This window comes from Carcharodon carcharias, chromosome 12 (genome assembly GCF_017639515.1).
Source record: "Carcharodon carcharias isolate sCarCar2 chromosome 12, sCarCar2.pri, whole genome shotgun sequence".
In the NCBI taxonomy this organism is placed as follows: domain Eukaryota; kingdom Metazoa; phylum Chordata; class Chondrichthyes; order Lamniformes; family Lamnidae; genus Carcharodon; species Carcharodon carcharias.
The window spans coordinates 55351895-55364860 of NC_054478.1; the positions used below are offsets into that span (position 1 = coordinate 55351895).

At 43.8% G+C, this 12966-nt stretch overlaps 1 protein-coding gene across 8 annotated transcripts in view; it reads left to right on the forward strand.

Moving 5' to 3' along the window:
* Positions 1–1050: 1050 nt before the first annotated feature.
* Positions 1051–12966, forward strand: part of LOC121284747 (metalloreductase STEAP3-like) — a 52767-nt gene continuing 40851 nt past the window's right edge. For 3 of the 8 annotated variants that reach the window (XM_041200303.1, XM_041200302.1, XM_041200299.1), the window contains exon 1: positions 1073–1186. The gene's annotated coding sequence lies outside the window, so the exon portion shown is untranslated. The other 5 variants (XM_041200300.1, XM_041200307.1, XM_041200304.1 and 2 more) reach the window with 5 other exon arrangements.

The following is a 12966-nucleotide window of genomic DNA, read 5'->3' on the forward strand; positions in this document are numbered from 1 at the left end:
AGCTGAAGGAGTTGGACATATGAACATACAAATTAAGAGCAGGAGCAGGCCACTTGCCCCCTCGAGCCTGCTCTGCCATTCACTAAGATCACGGCTGATCAATGATATCCAATTGAATATGGTCTGGGGATCTTAACAGCACAACCTCCAGCGAAGCATAGAATCACTGACAGCAACTTCTAGATTTCTGCAACTGCACACATGCGAACGCCAGAAGTTTTTGATCAGCTTCAGAATGGTTATAGTGGCAAACTCTGACAGATCCACTCTCATTTCCAGCACAAAATCCAGACAACTGGCATATTTCCCTTCCCTGGCCTCAGTCATTGCTGCCATCTTGTCCCCGTGTTCTCACTGGTGAGTTCCAGGAGGCCCAGGAAAGCCTTGGACCCAAAGTTAAGGTAAAAAGCCCATGTCAATATCAATCGAGCAATCAAAATATCTCAAGTGGTAACCTACCTCTTCTGGGATGGTTGCTCTCACATTGCTCCTAACTTTCACTTGCAGTGAAATATGGGTTGGAACCAGCTTCCTGACACCCTGTCAATTTTGCTAATTTTAATACCCCCACCCACTCCCAAACCCATGCGCTCCTGCGGATTAAAATTCAACCCTTCGTCTTCAGCCTCAACCCAAACTCCATTCTCTCACTAGCTCTTCCATATGGCCCCCAGCCCCTGTCTCAGGCTGAAACACAGTTTCGCAGCTTGGAGTCCTATTTAACTCTGGGCTGAAGTTCTGACCCCAGCACCTCTCCAACACAAAAGCTGCCTCCTTAACAGCGCCTTGGGATGTTTTACTCTGAGGATGGTGCTATATAAATGCAGATTGTTTATATTTCCGTTTGGTTTTGAAAAATGAACAATGTTTAAACAGTAAAATAAAGTTAAGCTTTGCGAATAATTACAAAGAATGGTAAGCTATGTTTTACGTCATTTTTGTAACATACTCTGGGAGGGACGAATGAAAACTTGAAATTCTGTGAATCTGTGTTAACCGTTAGCGAGTGAAAGGAGGCGGTTGTTGATAAGGTTTAGTAATTGGGTTTTCATCTAATCGCAGCGCCAGGGCAGCGTGGAGGGAGCAGTTTGGGGATGTGAATGTAATAAGTCACATGACAACCTTCATTCCACCCGCACCAAGTACAGAAGCAACGTGCAAGTAACTGTAAAGTTAAAGTGTCTTTGTGAGTGCACTGTCAATGTCATCTTGTACGGGTTGCTGTAAACTGGGTTGAGATTCTAGGGTATTGCATGCGGAGGAATTTACTTTCGGCTTTTGGGTTTGTGTTGTGTAGATAAGGAAGTGGATCAACCTAGTTTATGTAACATTGGATTTGCTGATCCGATGCTGAGAGTTGAAGTTGAAGGAAGTCTGATCTTGGTCTCCCAGAACTTTCTGGCTGACTTTATAGCAACAAATACTAAACCTGATCTGCGTTCATTGCAAACTGAATGATACTACAGCCCCCCGCGGGTTCTTGGAAAAGGCCTGTTTAACGCGGCCGCTAACTTCAAACAAAAGTATCGCATGAACCTGAAAGCGTAGAAAATGCACGGCCCAGTCCATGAGTAAAATGACGCTATCTCTGAGCAGGAGGCATGCATAGTACAATATTATTCTGTAATTCGTATGGTCACGCGAATTAGTTTATTTTAAGCCTTCTACTTAGATGGAGCCATAAATAAGCCGGTGTATTTTGGTAGGACTGGAGAGAAGCAACACAAAGTGCAGTTGGGGTATGTTTTAACAGGATTGGTATCATTCATTTCATATGTGTTGAATTGCAGAACGGCTTTATGATTAACTTTTGCTGATGGTGAGTGCTTACAGTATATTTTGTTAACTACCAAAGAAGGACTATGTTTTGGAATTATTTGCGCCGAGATCCCACAAAGTCTTAAATCTATGGGCAGGTGTGCATGTTCCTCAGTGCGCTGTATGTGCCCTTTTTACATGGAGCAGTAGCCCATTTAACCCCTCAAGCCTGTCCTACCATTCAGTGAAATCATTACTGATCTGTGACTAAACTTCAGGCCTTTGCCCTGTTATCCCACGATACCTTAGGATAAAAATCTGTTAATATCAGATTTAAAATTGATCTAACATCAGCTGCTATTTGCAGAAAAGAGTTCTGAAAGTGTTTCCTAAATTCACTCCTGAAGGTCTGGCTATTTTTAAAAACTGTGCCACCTAGACTTAGACTCCCCAACCAGCAAAAATATTTTCTCTCTATCTACCCTATCTGTTTCCCTTAATATCTTGAAAGCCTCATTCAAATCTAAATTCCTGAGAATACAACCTTAGTTTTTGCCATCTCTCTTTGTAATTTAAACCTTTGTCAGATATCAATGTGGAAAACCTACATTGCACTTTCTATTCTTTCTAAGGAGTGGTGTGTCCAGAACTGCCTGCCAACTTCGGTCTAACCAGGGTTTTATATAGCTATAGAATGTTTTTTACACCCTTGTATTCTAGTCCTTTTGATATAAAGGCCAACATTCCATTAGCCCTTTTAATTATTTTCTGTATCTGCTCATAGATTTCTGAAAGCCTGTGGATTAAGTTCCATATGAAAGGCTGTCACAGAATCTTAAAGTAGTTTGGGTTGTAGGTAAAAGTTTTAGGACAACAGAAATTGGCTGAAATGTATAAACTGCACAACTAAGTTGATTTGGTTTTGGAATTTCTGGGCTATAAAGTGACCCACTTTCAGATGTGTAATGCAATTTGGCCAAGTTTGTAGAAGAAGATTACTAAATGAACTGTTGACAATATTAACTCCGATAACATGGCCAAAGTAGCACAGAGTTCAAAACTAATCAGAACTATGATTGATGAAATTCAACACACATAATCACACATGTTACACATAGTAAAATAACATAATAAATTGTGATGAATGAAGTTAGTGTTTGGTGTTTGCTCCTATTCTTCATTTAATTACACTGGGAATCACTTGAGATGTCTTTTTGCTAAACTTCCTCTTTTTCCCACAGTCTTCCCTTTGGTGTTTATTCATTCTTTTTAAATTCTGGGTTGTGGAATGTAGAATGAGAAATATTTGAATGAAAACAAATTTAAATTTGCCTCTGAATGCAATGTTGTCCAATATATTTGTTACTAGCCCCATGTGGCTAATTGGGAATCATGATGTGGCTCTTTTCTCATCAGTTTTTTTTTAAAAGTATTCGACAACATTATTATCTCACAGACAGAGGAGGCCATTTGGCCCATCATGCCTGTGCCTGTTCTTTAAAAGTGCCATCCAATTAGTTGCATACTGCTGGCTCTTGTTATACCATTTTTTTCCTTTCAATCCTCATGTAGTGAACCCAAAACTGATTTCTTTTTACTTTGTCATTTTCTGGGGCAGTAACAAGAATAAGATTCTTACTGGTATTGGACTGTACATTGTTGATTTGTGGATTCTCCTGTAGTTTGTGGTCATTGCCCAGTTTGGTTTCCAAATCATAAATGGTTAAATCAATCAGTGGATGGTTGCCACAGTAGTGCGTTATTGGTTGTGTTTGGTTTAGATTGTTTTGGGGATCTTCCATGTTTCAGAATTTTTTTTAAATTGTTCTATCAAATGAACAGTAATGGAAGCAGCAGGAATGATTTTTTTCCTTGTACATGTTGCTCTTCTCTGCATCTGATCTTTGAGTCTACTTTCAGGCTGAGATGTACAGGCAGAATTATTGATCCCACTGCCATTCTTGTCTTGTTTTATATGAGTATTTTTGTTTTCTCTTCAAATCTCCATTGGATACGTCAAGTTCTATGAAACATCTTCAGGTGGTTATGATGTGTTTGTGAACTCTTCCTCCTCTTGAATGACATGGGTAGGCAGGTAAAGGTGAAGTCCTTCACTGACATTTACTTCAGCCTGCTGAAATTCTGAAACAGTGGTCACAGATGAAACAACTGTTTCACAGGTTGTTTCCAACATAAATTCTTCTTTCCTTGAAAGATGATTCTCGGCATCATGCTTAGTATCTCTATTCTCCTGTAAGATTCTGTTCATCAAGAATCTGTTGAATAGGTTTTCTAGTTCATCAACTAGATTTTGAATGTTGTGTCGCCTGATATGTGAGTCTTTCTTTATGAAAGGAAGGCTACAGTATGAAAATACACTGCTGTTTGTTAACTCCAGAAGGTCACTCTTTATTACATGTTCTTTAATTCTTTCACAGGATGTGGGTGTCGCTGGCTAGGCCAGCATTTATTGCCCATCTCTAATTGCCCTTGAGAAGGTGGTGGTGAGCCACCACCATGAACCCCTGCAGTCCATGTGATGTAGGTACACCCACAGTGCTTTTAGAGAGGAGGTTCCAGGATTTTGACCCAGCAACAGTGAAGGAACAGCAATAGTTCCAAATCAGGATGGTGTGTGACTTGGAGGGGAACATGCAGGTGCTGGGCCTTGTCCTTGTAAGTGGTAGAGGTCCCGGGTTTGGAAGGTGCTATTGAAGAAGCCTTGGTGAGTTCTGCAGTACATCTTGTAGATGGTACATACTGCTGCCACTATATGTCAGTGGTGGAGGGAATGGATGTTGAAGGTGGTGGATAGGGTGCTAATCAAGAGGGCTGCTTGGTCCTGGATGGTGTCAAGCTTCTTGTGCTTCATTGTTGGAGCTGCACTCATCCAGCCAAGTGGAGAGTATTCCATCACATTCCTAATTTGTGCCTAGTAGATGGTACACAAGTTTTGGGGAGTCAGGAGGTGAATTATTCTCCACAGAATTCCCAGCCTCTGACCTGCTCTTGTAGACACCATATTTATCTGGCTAGTCCAGCTCAGTTCCTGATCAATGGTAAGCCCCCAGGATGTTGATAGTGGGGGATTCAGTGATGGCAAAGCCATTGAGTGTCATGGGAAGGTGGTTGGAGAAGGTCATTGCCTGACACTGATGTGGCACAAATGTTACTTGCCATTTGTCAGTCCAAGCCTGGATGTTGTCCAGGTCCTGATGAATATGGACATGGACTGCTTCAGTATCTGAGGATTCGTGAATGGTGCTGAACATTTCACAATCTTCAGTGAATGTCCCCAACCTGACCTTATGATGAAAGGAAGGTCATTGATGAACCAGCTGAAGATGGTTGGGCCAAGGACACTACCCTGAGGAACTCCTGTAATGATGTCCTGGAGCTGAGATGACTGACCTCCAACAACCACAACAATCTTCCTTTGTGCTAGGTATGACTCCAACCAGTGGAGAGTTTTCCCCCTGATTCCCATTGACTCCAGTTTTGCTCTGGCTCTGTGATGCCACACTCAAGTCAAATGCTGCCTTGATGTCAAGGGCAGTCACTCTCACCTCACCTCTGGAATTCAGCTCTTTTGGCCTTGACGAAGGCTGAAAGGAGGTCAGGAGCTGAGTGGCCCTGACAGAACCCAAGTTGAGCATCAGTGAGCAGATTATTGCTGAGTAAGTGCCACTTGATAGTACTGTTGACAACACCTTCCACAACTTTGCTGATGATCGAGAGTAGACTGTTGGAGCGATAATTGGCCAAGTTGGATTTGCCCTGCTTTTTGTGGACAGGACATACCTAGACAATTTTTCAGTTGCTGGGTAGATGCCAGTGTTGTAGTTATACTAAAATATCTTGGCTAGAGGCAAAGCTAGTTCTGGAACAGCAGTCTTCAGTCCTATTGCCAGAATGTTATCAGGTCCCATATCCTTTGCAGTATCTAGTGCCTTCAGCTATTTCTTGATATTTCATGGAGTGAATCAACTTGGCTGAAGACTGGCGTCTGTAATGCTGGGGACCTCTTGGAGGAGGAGGAGTTGGATCATCCACTCATCACTTTTGGCAGAAGATTGTTGTAAATGCTTCTGCGTTATCTTTTGCATTGAGGTGCTGTGCCGCCCATCATTGAGGGTGTGGAGCCTCCTCCTCCAGTGAGTTGTTTAATTGTCCACCACCATTTATGACTTGATGTGGCAGGAGAGGAGAGTTTAGGTCTGAACCATTGGTGTGCTATTGCTTAGCTTTGTCTGTCACATGCTGCTTTTGCTGTTTGGCATATTAGTAGCTCTGTATTGTAGCTTTACAAGGTAACATCTCATTTTTAGGTGTGCCTGGTGCTGCTCCTGGCATTCCCACCTGCACTCTTCATTGAATGAAGGTTGATCACCTAGCTTGATGGTAATCTTAGAGTGGGGGATATGCTGGGCTATGAGGTTACTGACTGCAGTTGTATATAATTCTGCTGCTGCTGTTAGCCCACAGCGCCTCATGAATGCCCAGTTTCGAGTTGTTAGATCTGTTTGAAGTCTATCGCATTTAGCACAGTGGTAATGTCATACAACACAGTGGAGGGTATCGTCAATGTGAAGGTAGGTTTTCGTCTCCACAAGGACGCAGTAGTCACACTTACCAATACTGTCATGGACAGATGTGTCTGCAACAGGTAGATTGGTGAGGACAAGGTCAAGTAGGTTTTTCCCTTTTGGTTCCCTCACCACCTGCCGCAGACCTAGTCTAGTAGCTATGCCCTTTAAGCCTTGGCCAGTATTGGTGCTACCGAGCCACTCTTGGTGATGGACATTGAAGTCCCCTACCTAGAGTACATTCTGCGTCCTTTCCACTCTCAGTGCTTCCTCCAAGTGGTGTTCAACATGGAGGAGCACTGATTCATCAGCTAGGGGGCAGGGTGGGGTGGGGTTGGTGGGTTGGGGGTGGTAGGTGGTAGATGGTAATTAGCAGCAGGAGATTTCCTTACCCATGTTTGCCCTGATGCCATGAGACTTCATGGGGGCCTGGAGTCAATGTTGAGGACTCCCAGGGCAACTCTCTCCTGACTGTCTACACCGTACCACCACCTCTGTTGGGTCTGACCTACTGGTGAGCCCGGACATAACCAGGGATAGTGACAGTAGGGACTGGGATATTGTCTGTAAGGTATAATTCAGTGAATATGACTGTCATGCTGTTGCTTGACTAGTCTGTGGGACAACTCTCCCAACTTTGGCACAAGCCTCAGAGGTTAGTAAGGGGGACTTTGCAGGGTCAACAGGGCTGGGTTTGCCTTTGTTGTTTCTGGTGCCTAAAATGTCTCGGCTGAAAGATGGCACCTCTGACAATGCAGTGCTCCCTCAGTAGTGCACTGCAGTGTCAGCCTTGAATTTTGTGATAGCCCTAGAGTGGGACTTGAACCTGTGATTCAGAGACAAGTGTACTACCAACTACACCATATCTGACAACTTTGAACCATCTATCCATTTAACAAGTGTGGCATCACTAAAGCATAAAAGCATTTCCTGCTTGATCAGGTACATCATAGCAGTTTCTAAAAACCAATACTTTGTTCACAAGAAATTAATATTTTAAAATGGGATTTTCAGTGGTGATGGTGCATTAACCAGTATTATTTCATGAGTCATTGAAGACCTGAATGAATTTTAATTCTTTCCAAGACTAGGCTAGGAACATGTCATTAGTCACTGCAGTGAGTTATTCTGTGGCCAGTGAGTAACTAATCACCACGCCCAGGACATTGCGATATAGCTTCGTTTCTGTTACACCACTGACAAAATTCATCTACATTCTTGAATTCCATCCAGAAAGACATGTACTTGTCACATTGCAAAATCAGTAGTGTATTTAAGGAGATGGCTATCATTAAGATACTGTAATATTTTAGGTGCCGTACCTGCCTCAGCCAGTATTTAACATAACGCTCAATTTCTGAGTGAAGTATGTGATGCAAGGTTTCTTTATTACCTATACATTGATTGGTGCTGTTTATTTTTCCCCTACATTAAATGTTGCTGTTCTAACCTAGGAAATTTTTAAATATATATTTTTATATTTGCAGTGCTAACCAGTTACCCTATTGAGATAATATGGGGTAAATAAATTGGATCACCCAGACCTGCTTATCTTAAATAAGATGGCCCAGGTTTTGCTGGAGGAGGCATCTTGCTCCATGCCCCATTAGTCCATGATCTTACAAAAAGTTCCCTCAAAGCTGCTGTGTGATCTGATAATAATGCATGGAGGGACCTTGGCAAACAACAGAAGAAATAATGAACAGAGGAAGGACTGAGGAACAAAGTGAATTAGAATAAGGAAATGTATATATTTCTCACTGATAGTTTCATGGTAACTAATATTAATTGTCATAAAACCCACCTGATTCACTAATGTCCTTTAGGGAAGGAAATCATACCTGGTCTGGCCTAAATGTAACTCCAAACCTTCATTAATGTGTGCTTACTCTTAACTGCTCTCTGCCCTCAGTTCAAGGGCAATTTGGCATGGACAACAAATGCCAGCCTCACCAGCGACGCCCACGAGCCATGAAAGAGTAAAGAAAAAAAAATGTTTTTTGCCAAATTTCTTATCTATCCCCTTCTGCAATGGATCTTAGATATTTACAGCATTAAGGGTGCTATATAAGTGCAAACTTTTGTTATTTTGCAAAACAGTAATTTTATATCCCATTTATATTAGGACTTTGGCACTGGTTCAAGTAGCATTACCGTCACTGGCTCACACTATATCAGAGATAATTACGTTCAAAGTTTGTGGTTTTCAGCTACCCTCCAATAGTAATGCTGTCTAATGTAGCTGCAAGCGGTGCAGTTTTTTTTTCACTTTTTTGAAATTTTTTCAGTAACTTGGTGAGATTCCACAATATCTGCCTCTTGACTACAGCCCCATCTACAAATAATGCACCAGTATTTACACAAATATTAACTTAAAATGTTTTGTGTATTGCACAATGTGCATGAACTCCCGAGTAGAGACTTCAACTGATTTAAACATTTTCAGCCTCAAAATAGTCCTGTTGACATTGAGTAACCATTAGATCCTTAGGCATTGTGCGTAAAGAGAGTTTGAAATAAAAATAGATTGTATAACCCAATGTTGCAATGTCTTACAGCATGGCCGACTGTCTGTGGCCATGATTCCTTCGGTAAGGGTTCTGAATTTGCCTCATGTTCTAGGGGGAAGAGTTGAGCAGACAATTGTTTCTGCAGCAGGGCAATGGAAAAAGACAAAAGTTATTTTGGGGTATTTCCTTGAAGTAAGTTAGAAAAGCCAGCATTGACTGAAGCCTAGTCACAGATCACTTACCTGAGTTATGCTTTAAAGTTGAGAGTAGTAGTTCTGAGTAAAATAAAACTTCAGTGAATAATATAACTTCAAATAATCCAAATTTGTGATTTTGGGAACTCTGCAAGTTATATTACACAAGGAGAGGGATTAGTTGAGTTGTTCTTGCAGAGAGCCAGTATAAACAGAAAGGGCCGAATAGCTTTGTTATAATTGTTATATGATTCAGTGATGTGGTGAATAAGTTGCGCCATTTACACTCAGCAAATGAAAGAGACTGAAATTACTAATACTAATATGTTTAATGCTTTCATTTGGATTTCCCCAGGCAAATTAATCAGCAGAGGTAATAAATCATTTAAAATAGTGGAGGGAGGAATTTCAAAGAAATTAGTTAAGTTACAAAACATAAACAAAAATACCTGGAAAAACTCAGCAGGTCTGGCAGCATCTGCGGAGAGGGACACAGTTAACGTTTCGAGTCCAAACGACCCTTCAACAGAACTAAGTAAAAATAGAAGAGTGGTGAAATATAAGCTGGTTTAAGGTGGGGTGGGACAGGTAGAGCTGGATATAGGGCCAGTGATAGGTGGAGCTAACCAAAAGATGTCACAGACAAAAGGACAAAGAGGTGTTGAAGGTGGTGATATTATCTAAAGAATGTGCTAGTTAAGTGTAGAAAGCAGGACAAGCAAGGTACAGATAGCCCTAGTGGGGGTGGGGTGGGGTGAATGAATCGACAAAGGCTAAAAGGTAGAGATAAAACAATGGATGGAAATACATTTAAAAATAATGGAAATAGGTGGGAAAAGAAAAATCTATATAAATTATTGGAAAAAAAATGGGGGTAGATCGGAAAGGGGGTGGGGATGGAGGAGAGAGCTCATGTTCTAAAATTGTTGAACTAAGTATTCAGTCCGGAAGGTTGTAAAGTGCCTAGTCGGAAGATGAGGTGCCGTTCCTCCAGTTTGTGTTGGGCTTCACTGGAACATTGCAGCAGGCCAAGGACAGACATGTGGGCATGAGAGCAGGGTGGAGTATTGAAATGGCCAGCGATAGGGAGGTCTGGGTAATGCTTGCGGACAGACCGAAGGTGTTCTGCAAAGCGGTCACCCAGTCTGCGTTTGGTCTCTCCAACGTAGAGGAAACTGCATTGGGAGCAACGAATGCAGTAGACTAAATTGAGGGAAGTGCAGGTGAAATGCTGCTTCACTTGAAATGAATGTTTGGGCCCTTGGACGGTGAGGAGAGAGGAAATGAAGGGGCAGGTGTTGCACCTTCTGCAGTTGCATGGGAAGGTGCCTTGGGAGGGGTTCAAGGTGTAGGGAGTGATGGAGGAGTGGACCAGGGTGTCCCGGAGGGAACTATCCCTGCGGAATGCCGCCGGGGGGGGTGAAAGGAAGATGTGTTTGGTGGTGGCATCATGCTGGAGTTGGCGGAAATGGCGGAGGATGATCCTTTGAATGCGGAGGCTGGTGGGGTGATAAGTGAGGACAAGGAGGACCCTATCATGTTTCTGGGAGGGAGAGGAAAGTGTGAGGGGGGATGCACGGGAGATGGGCCGGACACGGTTGAGGGCCCTGTCAACCACCGTGGGTGGAAAACCTCGGTTAAGGAAGAAGGAAGACATGTCAGAGGAACTGTTTTTGAAAGTGGCATCATCAGAACAGATGCGATGGAGGCGAAGGAACTAAGAGAATGGGATGGAGTCCTTACAGGAAGCGGGGTGTGAGGAGCTGTAGTCGAGGTAGCTGTGGGAGTCGGTAGGCTTGTAATGGATATTGGTGGACAGTGTATCACCAGAAATTAAGACAGAGAGGTCAAGGAAGGGAAGGGAAGTGTCAGAGGTGAACCATGTGAAAATGATGGAGGCGTGGAAATTGGAAGCAAAATTAATAAATTTTTCCAGGTCCAGACGAGAGAATGAAACAGCACCGAAGTAATCATCGATGCACCGGGGAAAGAGTTGTCGGATGGGGCCGGAGTAGGACTGGGACAAGGAATGTTCCACATATCCCATGAAGAGACAGGCATAGCTGGGGCCCATGCGGGTACCCATAGCTACACCTTTTATTTGGAGGAAGTGAAAGGAGTTGAAGGAGAAATTGTTCAGTGTGAGAATAAGTTCAGCCAGGCGGAGGAGAGTAGTGGTGGATGGGGATTGTTCGAGCCTCTGTTCGAAGAAGAAGCTAAGGGCCCTCAGACCATCCTGGTGGGGGATGGAGGTGTAGAGGGATTGGACTTCCATGGTGAAGAGGAGGCGGTTGGGGCCAGGGAACTGGAAATTGTTGTTGTGATGAAGGGTGTCAGAAGAATCACAGATGTAGGTGGGAAGGGACTGGACAAAGGGAGAGAGAATGGTTCAAGATAGCAAGAAATGAGTTCCGTGGGGCAGGAACAGGCTGACACGATCGGTCTGCTGGGACAGTCCTGTTTGTGGATTTTGGGTAGGAGGTAGGAGCGGGCCATCCGAGCTTGGGAGACTATCAGGTTGGAGGCTGTGGGAGGAAGATCTCCAGAGGAGATGAGGTCAGTAACAGTTCTGGAAACAATGGCTTAATGTTCAGTGGTGGGGTCATGGTCCAGGGGGAGGTAGGAGGAAGTGCCTACGAGTGTGATGCTCAGCTTCTGTGGCGTAGAGGTCAGTGCGCCAGACAACAACAGCACCACCCTTGTCAGCGGGTTTGATGACAATGCTGGGGCTGGACCTGAGAGAATGGAGTGCAGCAAGTTCAGAGAGAGACAGGTTAGAATGGGTGAGAGGAGCAGAGAAATTGAGACGACTAATGTCATGCCGACAGTTCTCAATGAAAAGATCAGGAGAAGGTAGGAATCCAGAGGGAGGGGTCCAGGTGGAGGGAGAATATTGGAAGTTGGTAAAAGGATCAGTTGAATGGGGAGAGGACTCCTGCCCAAAGAAGTGAGCCCGGAGACGAAGACGGCGGAAGAAGAGTTCAGCATCGTGCCGAGCCCGGAATTTATTGAGATGAAGGCATAAGGGTATGAAACTAGGACCTTTGCTGAGCACTGAACGTTCAGCGTCAGAGAGGGGAAGGTCAGGGGGTATAGTGAATACATGGCCGGGGCTGGGATTGGAAGACGGAATGGGGACCGAGGGACAGGCAGTGGAGGAGGGTCCTGGATGGGTGTTGGTATCAATGAGTTGTTGGAGCTTGTGTTCCTTTGCACCTGAAAGAAAGAGACAAAGTTTCTTGTTGAGGCGTCGGATGAGATGAAGAATAAAATGAAACTGGTGGCACGGGCAGCTTAGAAATAGGGTGCATCAGTGCTGCTGGAGGGAGAGGTCGAGTGTGTTCATATGGCGGCGCATGGCACTGAGTGTGGTTCTCAGGATGCTACGAGAACAGCAGTCCGAGGAGCGTTGTATGTCCCCGAGATACCTGTAATCCTGGGTGGGTTCGAAAAATGAGCGATCGAACTTCAGTTGTAATCCACGTGGGGCAAGTCAGAGACGGCGACAGTCACTGAGAAAGGAGATATGGCTGTGAAAGCGGGTTTTAGTAAACACCTTGTCAAACACCAGGAGAGAAATGGAAAACAGTGAAGGTGAAGAAGGGGTTCACCACCATATGAACATACTCGACCTCTCCCTCCAGCAGCACCGACGCATTCTGCAGGGTTTTTAAAATTTTAAACTGCAGCACTGCTTTCTACTCCGATTGCTGGCTGTCACCTATTTAAAGTTAAGTGCAGATGCTCTTTCCAATGCTTTGCTCACCTGTCTTGAAATGTATTCTCTTTTGTTCTTTATCTTCATCGCCACTTTAATGTCTTGGGTAAATGAGTTTGTTGGCCAACTGAACTCTAACCGCACGCCTTCCTATTTTCTCATCAATTGCTGCTTGCAATCAATAATGGGGAGAGACTGAT